Raw genomic sequence first — 16,596 nt, 5'->3', positions numbered from 1 at the left:
CCAAATAAATGTGGAAGACATCAGCATAAAACATAATCAGATTCGTTTTCAATTAGATAAAAGTTCCCTGACCTAGTTGCATCATTTTTTTCTTGCTGTTGTTATTGAAGGCACTCTGTCCCCAGAGTGTGCCATATCTTGGGAATGAGGCTGCTTAAGGGAAAGTGGAATTAATGTTGTTTCCTATTCTAAATAAGTCCAGTGAGAGCTGTTTCTTGATAATTTTGTGTTTTGTTTCTAACAGGATATAGTGGCTCCAATTCTGTCTAGTTCCATGCTAAGCAAGGAAACTCCATTTACAAGGTATCTTTTTTAAATTGCCATAGCACAGGAGAGGGAGGGCCACCAGAGGACCTCAGTTATCTCTGTCCCTCATTATTCTATCAGTTATCTCTGTCCCTCATTATTGTATGAGGGTATTTGTATTTTCTAATTGTTTTGAAATTGTATTTACTGATTTAAATAAGAATCAATATTAATATTTTAATTCTTCCTACGTTACATATCACATAATTATTTTAAATTTCTTTATGTATATCTGTGCTGAATAATCTTTAGAATCTATATATCTAAGTTTTCGTAAAAATGTATTTTCTGTAGCCACAAAGACAATTTCTAGATAGTGCTTTTCTAGCCATAATGGGATAATTACTCGTGATTAAAGTTAAGATGTTAAACTTACAAAACAAATCCATATGTCAAAGAAAAGACAGATGATTGGCTTTATTTTCAATGTATATGTCTGTGCTTTTAAAAGGTATTTTCTTCCTTTACCTGAATGATTTACTGGTTGTATCAGTTAGTTTTCACACTGCTGATAAAGACATACCCGAGACTGGGTGATTTATAAAGAAAAAGAGGTTTAATGGACTCACAGTTCCACGTGACTGGGGAGGCCTCACAATTATGGTAGAAGACAAAAGGCTACATGGCAGCAGGCAAGAGAGCAAATGAGAGACAAATGAAAAGGAAAATGCCTTATAAAACCATCAGATCTTGCGAGACTTATTCACTACCATGAGAACCGTATGGGGGAAATTGCCCCATGATCCAATCACCTCCCACTGGGTCTCTCCCACAACATATGGGAATTATGGGAGCTACAATTCAATATCAGATTTGGGTGGGGACACAGCCAAACCATATCACTGGGCAAGAAACAGCTGGCAAAAGAAGGAAAGGTACAAAGTACTCCAGGTCTTACCACAGAACATTCACCTTATGCCATCAAAGATTTGCACATTTTTGGTTGAAAATGAGGATAAAATATTTTTTTAAAAAGTTATGTTATTAGTTTTTTGTGGTAGTATCAGATTGATTCTGAAACCTGTGTTGCAAATTCATGCAATCAATAGCTAAAGCAAAAATGCTTTATATAATAGCAGATTTTATATTTTATCATCAACATTATACTTAAGAATCAATAAGATAAAACAAGCAGAAAATAATATGAACAGACAAATTGACAATATACCTGCTAAGATGGAGATAACACTAATTCAAAACATTATTACATCAAAATTGCTTCCTTACAGTAGTTGAGGAATCTATAGACATTAATAACACAGAAGAGTTAATAGCTCTAGTTACTCTCCATGAAGGTAAAGGCTTGAGCTGCAAATATGTCCCAAACAAATTAATGAAGACAAATCATTCATAATGCTAACTGAATATGTGATATGCCTATCCCCTTGATATCACAGCATTACAAAGTATTGCTTTTCCTCACTCCATTGGAAGTAGGCACAGCCGTAAAACTTCCTTTGATCATTGCAATTTGAACAGAAGAGGCATGTGTTACTCTTGGGAAGATGCAAAGAAGAGCCCCTGTACTCTCTTTCCTCCCAAACAGAGGAGGAAAGTTCCAGACGGTGGAGTGTACAACTACCTGAAGAGTTTGCGCACGGAATACACCAACATGCAATGAGAAAGTACTTCAAGGAAGAAAATAAATGTATTTCTTAATTAGCTAAAGGCTCAGAAATTGGAAGATGGTTGGTCATTACAGAATAACCTAGAATATTCCAACAGATAACAGATATTTTGAAAATGTTATGGAAACAATATCTAAATCTGAACTCACTGAAAACGCTTCACCTCAAGAGTTCATTTTGAAAATACTGATATTAAAGAAAGGTATACCTTTCATTACATGAAAGCTCTAGTTTTTAAACATTTGCCTATATTTGATTATAGATTTCAGTGCAAGTGTAAAGAGGAACTAGGATGCTGACTTTGAGCGTTCCTCATCGAAGTGGCCCAGTGAGTCACTCTACCGTGAAAACTAAAATGTCCAATCTTCACTCAGATACCCATTCTTTCTAAACAGCCTTAAGTTGCCCCAATAGTAAATATAAGCTGACAATTAAGAAGCACTAGATTCCCGGGCAAGATGGACGAATAGGAACAGCTCCGGTCTGCAGCTCCCAGCAAGACCAATGCAGAAGGCGGGTGATTTCTGCATTTCCAACTGAAGTAGCTGGCTCGTCTCACTGGGACTGGTTAGACAGTGGGTGCAGCCCGGGGAGGGCGATCAGAAACAGGGTGGGGTGTCGTCTCACCTGGGAAGCAAAAGGGGTTGGGGAACTCCCTCCCCTAGCCAGGAAAGCTGTGAGCATTTCAATAAAGAGCAAGAAGAGCTTGGGAACCAAGCAGAATTTAATTTGACATCTGCCATTCCTCCCATGTAGCTTCAGGAAAGTCACTCCACTCCTATGAACCTCGGGATTTCTTATCTCTGGAATGAGAATAATTTCGACTTTACAGAGTTTTTTTTTAACAAAATAATTTTTAAAGGGCTTACATCACCTTTTGCTAAAAAGTTTTATATTATTTGCTCTTAAAGAGTGTTGCAGTAGCCCAATTAACATTAGCATTTTACAATTACCATTATTATTCATATGTAGGTACTACCCCATGAAAAGGAAGGAGATCACTTTTTAAATATTCTTAAATTATTGAATAATTAGAGTAAAATACAAATACGTTACTACAGGAACATACAAATAAATACTTGCCAAACATTCTAGTCTGTGGTGGATGTTAAAAGGTGGAAGCAGTAATTTTAAAAGTATATATATTGGGGGCAGAGCAAGATGGCCGAATAGGAACAGCTCCAGTCTCCAACTCCCAGCGCGAGCGACACAGAAGACCGGTGATTTCTGCATTTTCAACTGAGGTACTGGGTTCATCTCACTGGGGAGTGCCGGACGATCGGTGCTGGTCAGCTGCTGCAGCCCGACCAGCGAGAGCTGAAGCAGGGCGAGGCATTGCCTCACCTGGGAAGCGAAGGGGGAAGGGAGTCCCTTTTCCTAGCCAGGGGAACTGAGACACACAACACCTGGAAAATCGGGTAACTCCCACCCCAATACTGCGCTTTAAGCAAACAGGCACACCAGGAGATCATATCCCACACCTGGCCGGGAGGGTCCCACACCCACGGAGCCTCCCTCATTGCTAGCGCAGCAGTCTGTGATCTACCAGCAAGGCAGCAGTGAGGATGGGGGAGGGGCGCCCGCCATTGCTGAGGCTTAAGTAGGTAAACAAAGCTGCTGGGAAGCTCGAACTGGGTGGAGCTCACAGCAGCTCAAGGAAACCTGCCTGTCTCTGTAGACTCCACCTCTGGGGACAGGGCACAGTAAACTAAACAAACGCAGCAGACACCTCTGCAGATGCAAACGACTCTGTCTGACAGCTTTGAAGAGAGCAGTGGATCTCCCAACACGGAGGTTGAGATCTGAGAAGGGACAGACTCCCTGCTCAAGTGGGTCCCTGACCCCTGAGTAGCCTAACTGGGGGACATCCCCCACTAGGGGCAGTCTGACACCCCACACCTACAGGGTGGAGTACACCCCTGAGAGGAACCTTCCAAAGCAAGAATCAGACAGGTACACTCGCTGTTCAGAAATATTCTATCTTCTGCAGCCTCTGCTGCTGATACCCAGGCAAACAGGGTCTGCAGTGGACCTCAAGCAATCTCCAACAGACCTACAGCTGAGGGTCCTGACTGTTAGAAGGAAAACTATCAAACAGGAAGGACACCTACACCAAAACCCCATCAGTACATCACCATCATCAAAGACCAGAGGCAGATAAAACCACAAAGATGGGGAAAAAGCAGGGCAGAAAAGCTGGAAATTCAAAAAATAGGAGCGCATCTACCCCGGCAAAGGAGCGCAGCTCATCGCCAGCAACGGATCAAAGCTGGACGGAGAATGACTTTGACGAGATGAGAGAAGAAGGCTTCAGTCCATCAAATTTCTCAGAGCTGAAGGAGGAATTACGTACCCAGCGCAAAGAAACTAAAAATCTTGAAAAAAAAGTGGAAGAATTGATGGCTAGAGTAATTAATGCAGAGAAGGTCATAAACGAAATGAAAGAGATGAAAACCATGACACGAGAAATACGTGACAAATGCACAAGCTTCAGTAACCGACTCGATCAACTGGAAGAAAGAGTATCAGCGATGGAGGATCAAATGAATGAAATGAAGTGAGAAGAGAAACCAAAAGAAAAAAGAAGAAAAAGAAATGAACAAAGCCTGCAAGAAGTATGGGATTATGTAAAAAGACCAAATCTACGTCTGATTGGGGTGCCTGAAAGTGAGGGGGAAAATGGAACCAAGTTGGAAAACACTCTTCAGTATATCATCCAGGAGAACTTCCCCAACCTAGTAGGGCAGGCCAACATTCAAATCCAGGAAATACAGAGAACGCCACAAAGATACTCCTCGAGAAGAGCAACTCCAAGACACATAATTGCCAGATTCACCAAAGTTGAAATGAAGGAAAAAATCTTAAGGGCAGCCAGATAGAAAGGTCGGGTTACCCACAAAGGGAAGCCCATCAGACTAACAGCAGATCTCTCGGCAGAAACTCTCCAAGCCAGAAGAGAGTGGGGGCCAATATTCAACATTCTTAAAGAAAAGAATTTTCAACCCAGAATTTCATATCCAGCCAAACTAAGTTTCATAAGTGAAGGAGAAATAAAATCCTTTACAGATAAGCAAATGCTTAGAGATTTTGTCACCACTAGGCCTGCCTTACAAGAGACCCTGAAGGAAGCACTAAACATGGAAAGGAACAACCGGTACCAGCCATTGCAAAAACATACCAAAATGTAAAGACCATCGAGGCTAGGAAGAAACTGCATCAACTAACGAGCAAAATAACCAGTTAATATCATAATGGCAGGATCAAGTTCACACATAACAATCTTAACCTTAAATGTAAATGGACTAAATGCTCCAATTAAAAGACACAGACTGCCAAACTGGATAGAGAGTCAAGACCCATCAGTCTGCTGTATTCAGGAGACCCATCTCACACGCAGAGACATACATAGGCTCAAAATAAAGGGATGGAGGAAGATTTACCAAGCAAATGGAGAACAAAAAAAAGCGGGGGTTGCAATACTAGTCTCTGATAAAACAGACTTTAAACCATCAAAGATCAAAAGAGACAAAGAAGGCCATTACATAATGGTAAAGGGATCAATTCAACAGGAAGAGCTAACTATCCTAAATATATATGCACCCAATACAGGAGCACCCAGATTCATAAAGCAAGTCCTTAGAGACTTACAAAGAGACTTAGACTCCCATACAATAATAATGGGAGACTTCAACACTCCACTGTCAACATTAGACAGATCAACGAGACAGAAAGTTAACAAGGATATCCAGGAATTGAACTCATCTCTGCAGCAAGCAGACCTAATAGACATCTATAGAACTCTCCACCCCAAATCAACAGAATATACATTCTTCTCAGCACCACATCATACTTACTCCAAAATTGACCACGTAATTGGAAGTAAAGCACTCCTCAGCAAATGTACAAGAACAGAAATTATAACAAACTGTCTCTCAGACCACAGTGCAATCAAACTAGAACTCAGGACTAAGAAACTCAATCAGAACCACTCAACTACATGGAAACTGAACAACCTGCTCCTGAATGACTACTGGGTACATAACGAAATGAAGGCAGAAATAAAGATGTTCTTTGAAACCAATGAGAACAAAGTTACAACATACCAGAATCTCTGGGACACATTTAAAGCAGTGTGTAGAGGGAAATTTATAGCACTAAATGCCCACAAGAGAAAGCAGGAAAGATCTAAAATTGACACTCTAACATCGCAATTAAAAGAACTAGAGAAGCAAGAGCAAACACATTCAAAAGCTAGCAGAAGGCAAGAAATAACTAAGATCAGAGCAGAACTGAAGGAGATAAGAGACACAAAAAACCCTCCAAAAAATCAATGAATCCAGGAGTTGGTTTTTTGAAAAGATCAACAAAATTGACAGACCACTAGCAAGACTAATAGAGAAGAAAAGAGAGAAGAATCAAATCGACACAATTAAAAATGATAAAGGGGATATCACCACCGACCCCACAGAAATACAAACTACCATCAGAGAATACTATAAACACCTCTACACAAATAAACTGGAAAATGTAGAAGAAATGGATAATTTCCTGGACACTTACACTCTTCCAAGACTAAACCAGGAAGAATTTGAATCCCTGAATAGACCAATAGCAGGCTCTGAAATTGAGGCAATAATTAATAGCCTACCAACCAAAAAAAGTCCAGGACCAGATGGATTCACAGCTGAATTCTACCAGAGGTACAAGGAGGAGTTGGTACCATTCCTTCTGAAACTATTCCAATCAATAGAAATAGAGGGAATCCTCCCTAACTCATTTTATGAGGCCAACATCATCCTGATACCAAAGCCTGGCAGAGACACAACAAAAAAAGAGAATTTTAGACCAGTATCCCTGATGAACATCGATGCAAAAATCCTCAATAAAATACTGGCAAACCGGATTCAGCAACACATCAAAAAGCTTATCCACCATGATCAAGTGGGCTTCATCCCTGGGATGCAAGGCTGGTTCAACACACGCAAATCAATAAACATAATCCAGCATATAAACAGAACCAAAGACAAGAACCACATGATTATCTCAATAGATGCAGAAAAGGCTTTTGACAAAATTCAACAGCCCTTCATGCTAAAAACTCTCAATAAATTCGGTATTGATGGAACATACCTCAAAATAATAAGAGCTATTTATGACAAACCCACAGCCAATATCATACTGAATGGGCAAAAACTGGAAAAATTCCCTTTGAAAACTGGCACAAGACAGGGATGCCCTCTCTCACCACTCCTATTCAACATAGTGTTGGAAGTTCTGGCTAGGGCAATCAGGCAAGAGAAAGAAATCAAGGGTATTCAGTTAGGAAAAGAAGAAGTCAAACTGTCCCTCTTTGCAGATGACATGATTGTATATTTAGAAAACCCCATTGTCTCAGCCCAAAATCTCCTTAAGCTGATAAGCAACTTCAGCAAAGTCTCAGGATACAAAATGAATGTGCAAAAATCACAAGCATTCTTATACACCAGTAACAGACAAACAGAGAGCCAAATCAGGAATGAACTTCCATTCACAATTGCTTCAAAGAGAATCAAATACCTAGGAATCCAACTTACAAGGGATGTAAAGGACCTCTTCAAGGAGAACTACAAACCACTGCTCAGTGAAATAAGAGAGGACACAAACAAATGGAAGAACATACCATGCTCATGGATAGGAAGAATCAATATCGTGAAAATGGCCATACTGCCCAAGGTCATTTATAGATTCAATGCCATCCCCATCAAGCTACCAATGAGTTTCTTCACAGAATTGGAAAAAACTGCTTTAAAGTTCATATGGAACCAAAAAAGAGCCCGCATCTCCAAGACAATCCTAAGTCAAAAGAACAAAGCTGGAGGCATCACGCTACCTGACTTCAAACTATACTACAAGGCTACAGTAACCAAAACAGCATGGTACTGGTACCAAAACAGAGATATAGACCAATGGAACAGAACAGAGTCCTCAGAAATAATACCACACATCTACAGCCATGTGATCTTTGACAAACCTGAGAGAAACAAGAAATGGGGAAAGGATTCCCTATTTAATAAATGGTGCTGGGAAAATTGGCTAGCCATAAGTAGAAAGCTGAAACTGGATCCTTTCCTTACTCCTTATACGAAAATTAATTCAAGATGGATTAGAGACTTAAATGTTAGACCTAATACCATAAAAATCCTAGAGGAAAACCTAGGTAGTACCATTCAGGACATAGGCATGGGCAAAGACTTCATGTCTAAAACACCAAAAGCAACGGCAGCAAAAGCCAAAATTGACAAATGGGATCTCATTAAACTAAAGAGCTTCTGCACAGCAAAAGAAACTACCATCAGAGTGAACAGGCAACCTACAGAATGGGAGAAAATTTTTGCAATCTACTCATCTGACAAAGGGCTAATATCCAGAACCTACAAAGAACTCAAACAAATTTACAAGAAAAAAACAAACAACCCCATCGAAAAGTGGGCAAAGGATATGAACAGACATTTCTCAAAAGAAGACATTCATACAGCCAACAGACACATGAAAAAATGCTCATCATCACTGGAGAAATGCAAATCAAAACCACAATGAGATACCATCTCACACCAGTTAGAATGGCGATCATTAAAAAGTCAGGAAACAACAGGTGCTGGAGAGGATGTGGAGAAATAGGAACACTTTTACACTGTTGGTGGGATTGTAAACTAGTTCAACCATTATGGAAAACAGTATGGCAATTCCTCAAGGATCTAGAACTAGATGTACCATATGACCCAGCCATCCCATTACTGGGTATATACCCAAAGGATTATAAATTATGCTGCTATAAAGACACATGCACACGTATGTTTATTGCAGCACTATTCACAATAGCAAAGACTTGGAATCAACCCAAATGTCCATCAGTGACAGATTGGATTAAGAAAATGTGGCACATATACACCATGGAATACTATGCAGCCATCAAAAAGGATGAGTTTGTGTCCTTTGTAGGGACATGGATGCAGCTGGAAACCATCATTCTTAGCAAACTATCACAAGAACAGAAAACCAAACACCGCATGTTCTCACTCATAGGTGGGAACTGAACAATGAGATCACTTGGACTCGGGAAGGGGAACATCACACACCGGGGCCTATCATGGGGAGGGGGGAGGGGGGAGGGATTGCATTGGGAGTTATACCTGATGTAAATGACGAGTTGATGGGTGCAGCACACCAACATGGCACAAGTATACATATGTAACAAACCTGCACGTTATGCACATGTACCCTACAACTTAAAGTATAATAATAATAAATAAATTTTTTAAAAAAGTATATATATTTTACTCACTTTCATTTATTTGCGAAGTAGCAAATGACAGACTAGAAAGTGTTTTCAGCTAATGTTATGCCTTTTTATTTATGATCGTTATGATGCATTAAGGAGCTATTAAGAATGTTCAATGATGGGGTCAAAAGCTCTTAACTATGTGTGTCTAGAAAAGATATGCCATAATTCTGTTACATATCATAGGGAAGTTATTTTCTCCTTTTATATTTTAGTTTCACAAATCAAAAGATACGAATGTGAAAGTATATCAGCGATTTTAAAGATTGATGTGCCCTTAACTTGGAGAATGTAATGAAAACTCCGGTCCTTTCCTGTGGAATAAATGTGCATAGACCTTAACACACAAACTTTGGACTTCACGGCCCTCCAAAATTCCAAGCCTAACATCTAAGCGATGCTTTCAATTAATAAACGAAACATGAGACAATGTTGTTATCTTAATTGATAAGTTGATGCTGCCATCTAGTGGCAATGCTTAACAACTTAAGAAGAAACCACGACCGTGTTATTTCACTAGGAATGCTGTTTACCTTTAAACGTATTCTGTATTCGCTGAGGCCGTGTTAACAAGAGTTGACTTAAGAGTTAAAGATATACAATATATTTCTTAGTGAAATATTTTATATAAACAGAGTAATTTTTAATTAAAAGTTAGTTTTGAAAAATATCCTTGTACAAATCTGATAATTTCTCAGGAAAAAAGTTCTGTAGAAAGTTGTGTCACTGGAGTTAATTGAATTAGCTATTTCTTTCCCTTCACAATTTCTTACCTAATACTACTAAAAGGAAGGGGAAAAGGATGTTTCATGAAGAATATGAAATTTTATATTTCATGAGTACTGAAAGCAGACATTATAAAAGCAAAATTTAATCCTCACGCTGGGAAATTGAACTAATATTTGAAACTAGGTTTTGAAAACTCAGGATGTAAGGTCATTTTGAGGAGATCTTTACTAACAGAGAACTTGGAGAAAGACGAATCAACATTAATAGTTAATCCTTCCTTGCATTTCTTTCCAAATGGATCTGAAGAAAACAAAAGCCTGTTATGCTCAGTTGGGTTTAACAACCTTTTACTGAGTAACTGCTCTGTGCCAGACACTGTACAAGTCTCTCATGATAAACAAGTAGTAGCTCCTCAGGACATACGATTAGGAAGAATTCCTCTATTTCTAGGTAAATAAAATTGTGTTTTAATCAGGAGCAGATAATGTCCCATGCCTTTCTAATATCCATAAAGATGACTATATGAATATCAATAATAATAAGAAAAAGAATATCAATAATAACAATAATAGAAACATCAGCCAATGCTTCTGAGTACTCACCTGCAACATTTTATTTAATTTTGATAGTAATACAATGTCTTAGATAATGTTATCCCCATTTTATAGCTAAGAATACAAAAAAATTTCTATAAATTTTGTGTAATTTTGGATACTGATTTTATTTTGAATTTTGCACTATGTAGCCTCACTTACATAACCTTAACATAGTTATGCCATTCATATTTAAATTTATATGTAATATAATATATTGTAATACAATATATTAGGTTCTCCAGAGAGACAGAACCTATCAGAGATAGATAGATGTAGACACAGACAGAGATATAGATGCATAAGAGGGGATTTATGAGTGGAATTGGTTCATGATTATGGAGGTTAAGTCCCAGACAGATAATCTGCAAACTAGAGGCCTTAGGATGCCAGTAGCATGGCTCAGTCCAAGCCTAAAGGCCTCCAAAACAGGGAAGCTGATGATACAACCCTAAATCTGAGGCTTGAAGACTGAGAACCTGGGACCACTGGTGCAAGTCCTGGAGTCCAAAAGCTGGAGAGTCTGGAGTTCTGATGTCCAAGGACAAGAAAAGAAGAATGTCCCAACACTATGAGAGAGAGACAAAAATAGAATTTGCCTTTCTTCTGTCTTTTTGTTTCATCCAGGCCCTAAGACGATTGGATGGTGCCTGCCTCCATTGAGTGAGGGACGATTTTCCCACCTCAGTCTACCTACTCACATGCCAATCTCTTCTGGAAACACCCTCTCAGACACACCCAGAAATAATTCTTTACCAGCTATCTAGGCATCCCTTAATCCAACCAACTTGACACCTACAATTGACCATCACACCCCCCCCCCCCCTTTCTCTCTCTCACACACTCACACCATGCACACACATCCCTGAATCTAATAGTGTTAAAAATAATCTTTTCCTCTTTCTTCAAAACATCTTTAAATTTTTTTCTTTCTTTCCTCAAAGTTCCATTTTAAATATGTTTGTCTTCCCAATCAGATGTCCCTTTTCTCTTCTTTTGGCAACAGAACTAGTCTTTCAGTGGTTCTAAGATAACTTGTGCCTCCCACACCTGGTGTGATTGTCAGCCATGAGGCCCTGAATCTTCAAAACCACAGAGGTAAGCCCCTGATCCAGGATAATAAGTCAGTTGGAGGACACCAGTACTCTGGACACAGCTACCAGGTAAGTAAAAAAAAAACAAAAAAAAAAAGGGTCAATCAAAGACAGTTTTTATTTCTTTTGAATGGTGTCAAATAGTGACAAGAAAGAAAATGAGTAGAAAACTTCTCCCAACTACATTGTCCCAATTTTATTTTCCTTTAATGCACTAAAACTTAAAAGCCAAACCAATAGTCAACCAAAGGTGTTATGTGGATGTTCTTTCCCTACTTACCCCCAAAAGAGGGATTTGATCCATTCAGATTAGGTTTGACTACATGTGATAGGAAATTTAAAATAGCAGTAACTTAAACAAGTGGTTTAAACTTTATTTTTCTTTCTCATAAAATGAGTAAGTAAATAGCCAATGTAGGGCAGATGTGGCTGCTATACAGTGTCAGGAGCCCAAACGTTTCCCCATGGTAGAAAATGACTACCAATCAATCTACATTTAGGTCACAAAAAGGAGACGGGTGACAGGAAGAATGCTAACCTGAACATCTAAGGAGACTTCACAGCATAACCTCACAAATTTTCCTCTTACATTTCAGTACGTTATCACATGGCAATAGCGACCTACAAAGGAGACTGGAAAATGTAGTGTTCTATCTTGGTTGCAATGTGCCCAGCTAAAAATGGGGCTTCCACTGAACAAAAGGAGAATGAAAGATGAGATGTGAGAGATGTGTGTTGACTTATGCAACATGAGAAATATGGGGAGCCATTATAATTAAACTATGAAATTAATTTATGGTAAATGCCATTAATATGATCAATGATGAAAATAGACTTACATAGGACAATTTTCAACTCAGGCATGGTGTCAAAGTCGGAAAGGCAATGTTCAAAAAGCCTTCATCTGCAATTAGAAACTGGACTGCATGAAAACTCAACCCAGACTGCATGAGAACTCAATCAGATTTGTATATTATAGATGTTATACATCTTGTACCAGATTGCAAGAAGTAATAATAAAAAAAGCTAAATTGAAAGCCTCTTTAGAGCCACAGAACTCTGACAGCTAACAACACAATGATATTAAAATCTCACATATCAATATTAACCTTGAATGTAAATGATTGAAATGCACTGCTTGGCAGAGGGACAAGTTAGAAAAAATAAAACCTAACCATGAACAGTTTTTAAGAGACCCAGCTCATATGTAATGACACTGACAGGCTCAAAGTAAAGGGATGGAAAAAGATCTATCATGCAAATAGAAAGCAAAAAAGAGCAGAGATTACTCTTCTTAAACCACTTAAAGGAGTCTTTAAATCAACAACAGTGTAAAAGGACTATCGGGGGAACCAGCCCCCAGTATTTCAACATAGGTTCTTTTCTATTTTCCCTAAGTATCAGCTGGTCTGAGAAATAAGGAGAAAGAGCACAAAGAGAGAAATTTTACAGCTGGGCCTCCAGGGGTGACATCATATATTGGCAGTTTCCATCATGCCCCTTGAGCCACAAAACCAGCAAGTCTTTATTAGGGATTTCAAAAGGGGAGGGGGCTATAAACAGGAAGTAAGTCACAAAGATCACATGCTGCGAAAAGCAATAAAAGATCACTAGGGCAGAAGGGCAGAGCAAGATCACAAGACCAGGGCAAAATTAGAATTACTGATGAGGTTCCATGTCCCACTGGGCACATATTGTCTTGATAAACATCTTAACAGGAAACAGGGTTTGAGAGCAGACAACCGGTCTGACTAGAATTTACCAGGATGGAATTTCCCAATCCTAGTATGCCTGAGGGCACTGCAGGAGACCAGGGTGTATTTCATCCCTTATCTTCAACCGCATAAGACAGACAATCCCAGAGCAGCCGTCAATAGATCCACTCCTGGGAATGCATTCCTTTCCCAGGGTTATTCCTTGCTAGGAAAAGAATTCAGTGATATTTCTCCTATTCGCTTTCTGCAAGAAGAGAAATATGACTGTTCTGCCCAGCCCCACAGGCAGTCAGACCTTATGGTTATCTCCCTTGTTCCCTGAAAATCGCTGTTATCCTATTCTTTTTCAGGATGCCCAGATTTCATATCGTTCAAACACACATGTTTTACAAACAATTTGTACAAATAATGCAATCATCACAGGGTCCTGAGGCAACATACATACTCAGCTTACAAAGATGATGGGATTAAGAGATTAAAGACAGGCATAGGAAATTATAAGAGTATTGATTGGGGAAGTGATAAATGTCCATGAAATCTTCACAATGTTCAGAGATTGCAGTAAAGACAGGTGAAAGAAATTATAAAAGTGTTAATTTGGGGAACTAATAAATGTCCATGAAATCTTCACAATTTGTGTTCTTCTGCTGAGGTGTCAGCTGATCCCTCCATTCGGGGTCCCTGACTTCCAGCAACAAAGGACAAAGAAAGACATTATATAAAGATAAAGGGTTCAATTCAACAAGAAGATTTAACTATCATAAATATATATACACCCAACATTGGAGCACCCAGATTCATAAAATAAGTACTTGTAGACCTTTGAAGAACTTAGCTACAAAATAAAAATGAGATCTTTAACACCTCACTAACAGTGTTAAACAGATGCCTGAGGCAGAAACCTAACAAAGAAACCCTGAGCTTAAATTAAACACTTGAATCATTGGATCTAACAGAAAACCACACAATACAACACCTAACAACCACAGAATATACATTCTTCTCAACTTCACATGGAATGTACTGTAAGATTAACCACATGCTCAGCCCTAAAGCAAGTCTCAATAAATTCCAAAAGATTCAAAATCACACCAATCATACTCTTGGACCACAGTGCAATAAAAACATAAATCAATACCAAGAAGATTTCTCAACACCACACAATTACATGTAAATTAAACAACTTACTCCTCAATGACTTTGGGGTAAACAAAAAAAATGATATAGAAATTAAAAAATCATTTGAAATTAATGAAAAGAGACACAATATACCAAAATCTCTGGGATGCAGTTAAAGCAGTGTTAAGAGGAAAGTTTATAGTGCTAAATGCCTACCTCAAGAAGTTAGAAAGATATCAAATTAATAATTTAACATGATACTTGTAGGAACTAGAAAAACAAGAAAAATCAAACCCCAAAGATAGCAGAAGAAAACAAATAACTGAAGTCAAAACAGAAATCTACAAAACTGATATGCAAAAATCCATAGAAAAGACCAGTGAAACCAAAAGTTGGCTTTTTGAAAGAATAAACAACACTGATAAACTACTAACAAAGGGAAAAAAGGAACATCCGAAAAAGCACAATCAGAAATGACAAAGATGACATTATAGCCAACCTCACAGAAATACAAAACTCCTCAGAGACTACTATGAACACCTCCATGTACACAAATTAGAAAATCTAGAGGAAATGAAAGAATTTCTAGAAATGCACAAATTCCCAAGCTTAAACCAAGTAGTAATTGAATCCCTAAACAGACCAATAACAAGTTCCAAAATGAATCAATTACAATTTTAAAAAAAACTAGCAACCAAAAAAAGCCCTGGATGAGAAGGATTCACAGCCAATTTCTACCTGACATGCAAAGAAGAGCTGATATCAATCCTACTGAAACTATTGCAAAAAACTGAGAAACAGGGATTCTTCTCTTAGTTATTCTAAGAAGACAACATCACCCAATACCAAAATCTGATAGACACAATAAAGAAAAAGAACTACAGGCTTATATTCATGATGAACATAGGCAAAAAAGTCCTCAACAAAACATTAGCAAACCAAATCCACCAACGCATTAAAAAGTTAATTCACCATGACCAAGTAGGCTTTATTTCTGGAATGCAAAGTTGGTTAAATGTGTAAATGAAAAAGAGTGATGCACCACATAAACAGAATTAAAAATAAACTATATGATCATCTCAATAGATGCAGAAAAAGCTTTCCATAAAATCAAAACTCTTCGTGATAAGAACTCTCAAGAGACTAGGCATCAAAAGAACATCTCTTAAGAACCACCTATGATAAACCCTTAGTCCATATCACACAGAATGAACAAAAGCTGGAAGCATTCCTTTGAGAACTGGAATAGGACAAAGATGCCCACTCTTACCGTCCTATGCAACATTGTACTATACATCCTAGTCAAAGCAATGAGGCAAGAGAAAGAAAGAAAAGGCATTCAAATAGGAAAATAAGAAATCAACTACCTCTTTTCATGGGTGATATGATTCAATCCATAGAAAGCCCTAAAGACTCTGCCAAGAGGCTCCTTAAACTGATAAACCACTTTAGTAAACTTTCAGCATACAAAATCAATATACAAAAATCAGTAGCATTTCTATACACTAATAATGTTCAAACTAAGAACCAAATCAAGAGCATAATACCTTTTAAACAATATCCACAAAAAGAATGACATACTTAGGAATAGATCTAACCAAAAGATGAAAGATGTCTACAAGAAGAAATAAAAAACACTGCACAAAGAAATCAGAGATGACACAAACAAATGGAAAAAATTCCATGCTCATGAATTGGAAGAATCAATATTATTAAAATTATCATATTGTCTGAAGCAGTTTACAACTTCAACGCTCTTTCTATCAACTACCAATGACATTTTTCACAGAATTTGAAAAAAAATTAAATATGGAATCATAAAACAACCCAAATAGCCAAAGCAGTCCTAAGCAAAGAGAACAAAGCTAGGGGCACGATATTATCTGACTTCAAATCATACCCCAAAGCTACAATAACCAAAATAGCATGGTGCTTATATAAAAATAGTCACATAGACCAATGGAACAGAATGGAGAAGCTAGAAATAAAGCTGCACAGCTACACCCATCTGATCTTCAACAAAGTAACAACAACAACAAAAAAGCAATAGAGAAAGAACTCTTTGTTCAACAAATGAGGATGGGATAACTGGCT

At 38.1% G+C, this 16,596-nt stretch overlaps 1 protein-coding gene across 1 annotated transcript in view; it reads right to left on the bottom strand.

The window, feature by feature from the left end:
* Positions 1-16,596, bottom strand: part of OR5AP2 (olfactory receptor family 5 subfamily AP member 2) — a 244,724-nt gene that overhangs the window by 40,578 nt on the left and 187,550 nt on the right. The window lies entirely within an intron of this gene.

Source organism: Macaca mulatta, chromosome 14 (genome assembly GCF_049350105.2).
Source record: "Macaca mulatta isolate MMU2019108-1 chromosome 14, T2T-MMU8v2.0, whole genome shotgun sequence".
Lineage (NCBI taxonomy): Eukaryota > Metazoa > Chordata > Mammalia > Primates > Cercopithecidae > Macaca > Macaca mulatta.
This window is presented reverse-complemented; position numbering and strand designations above follow the sequence as displayed.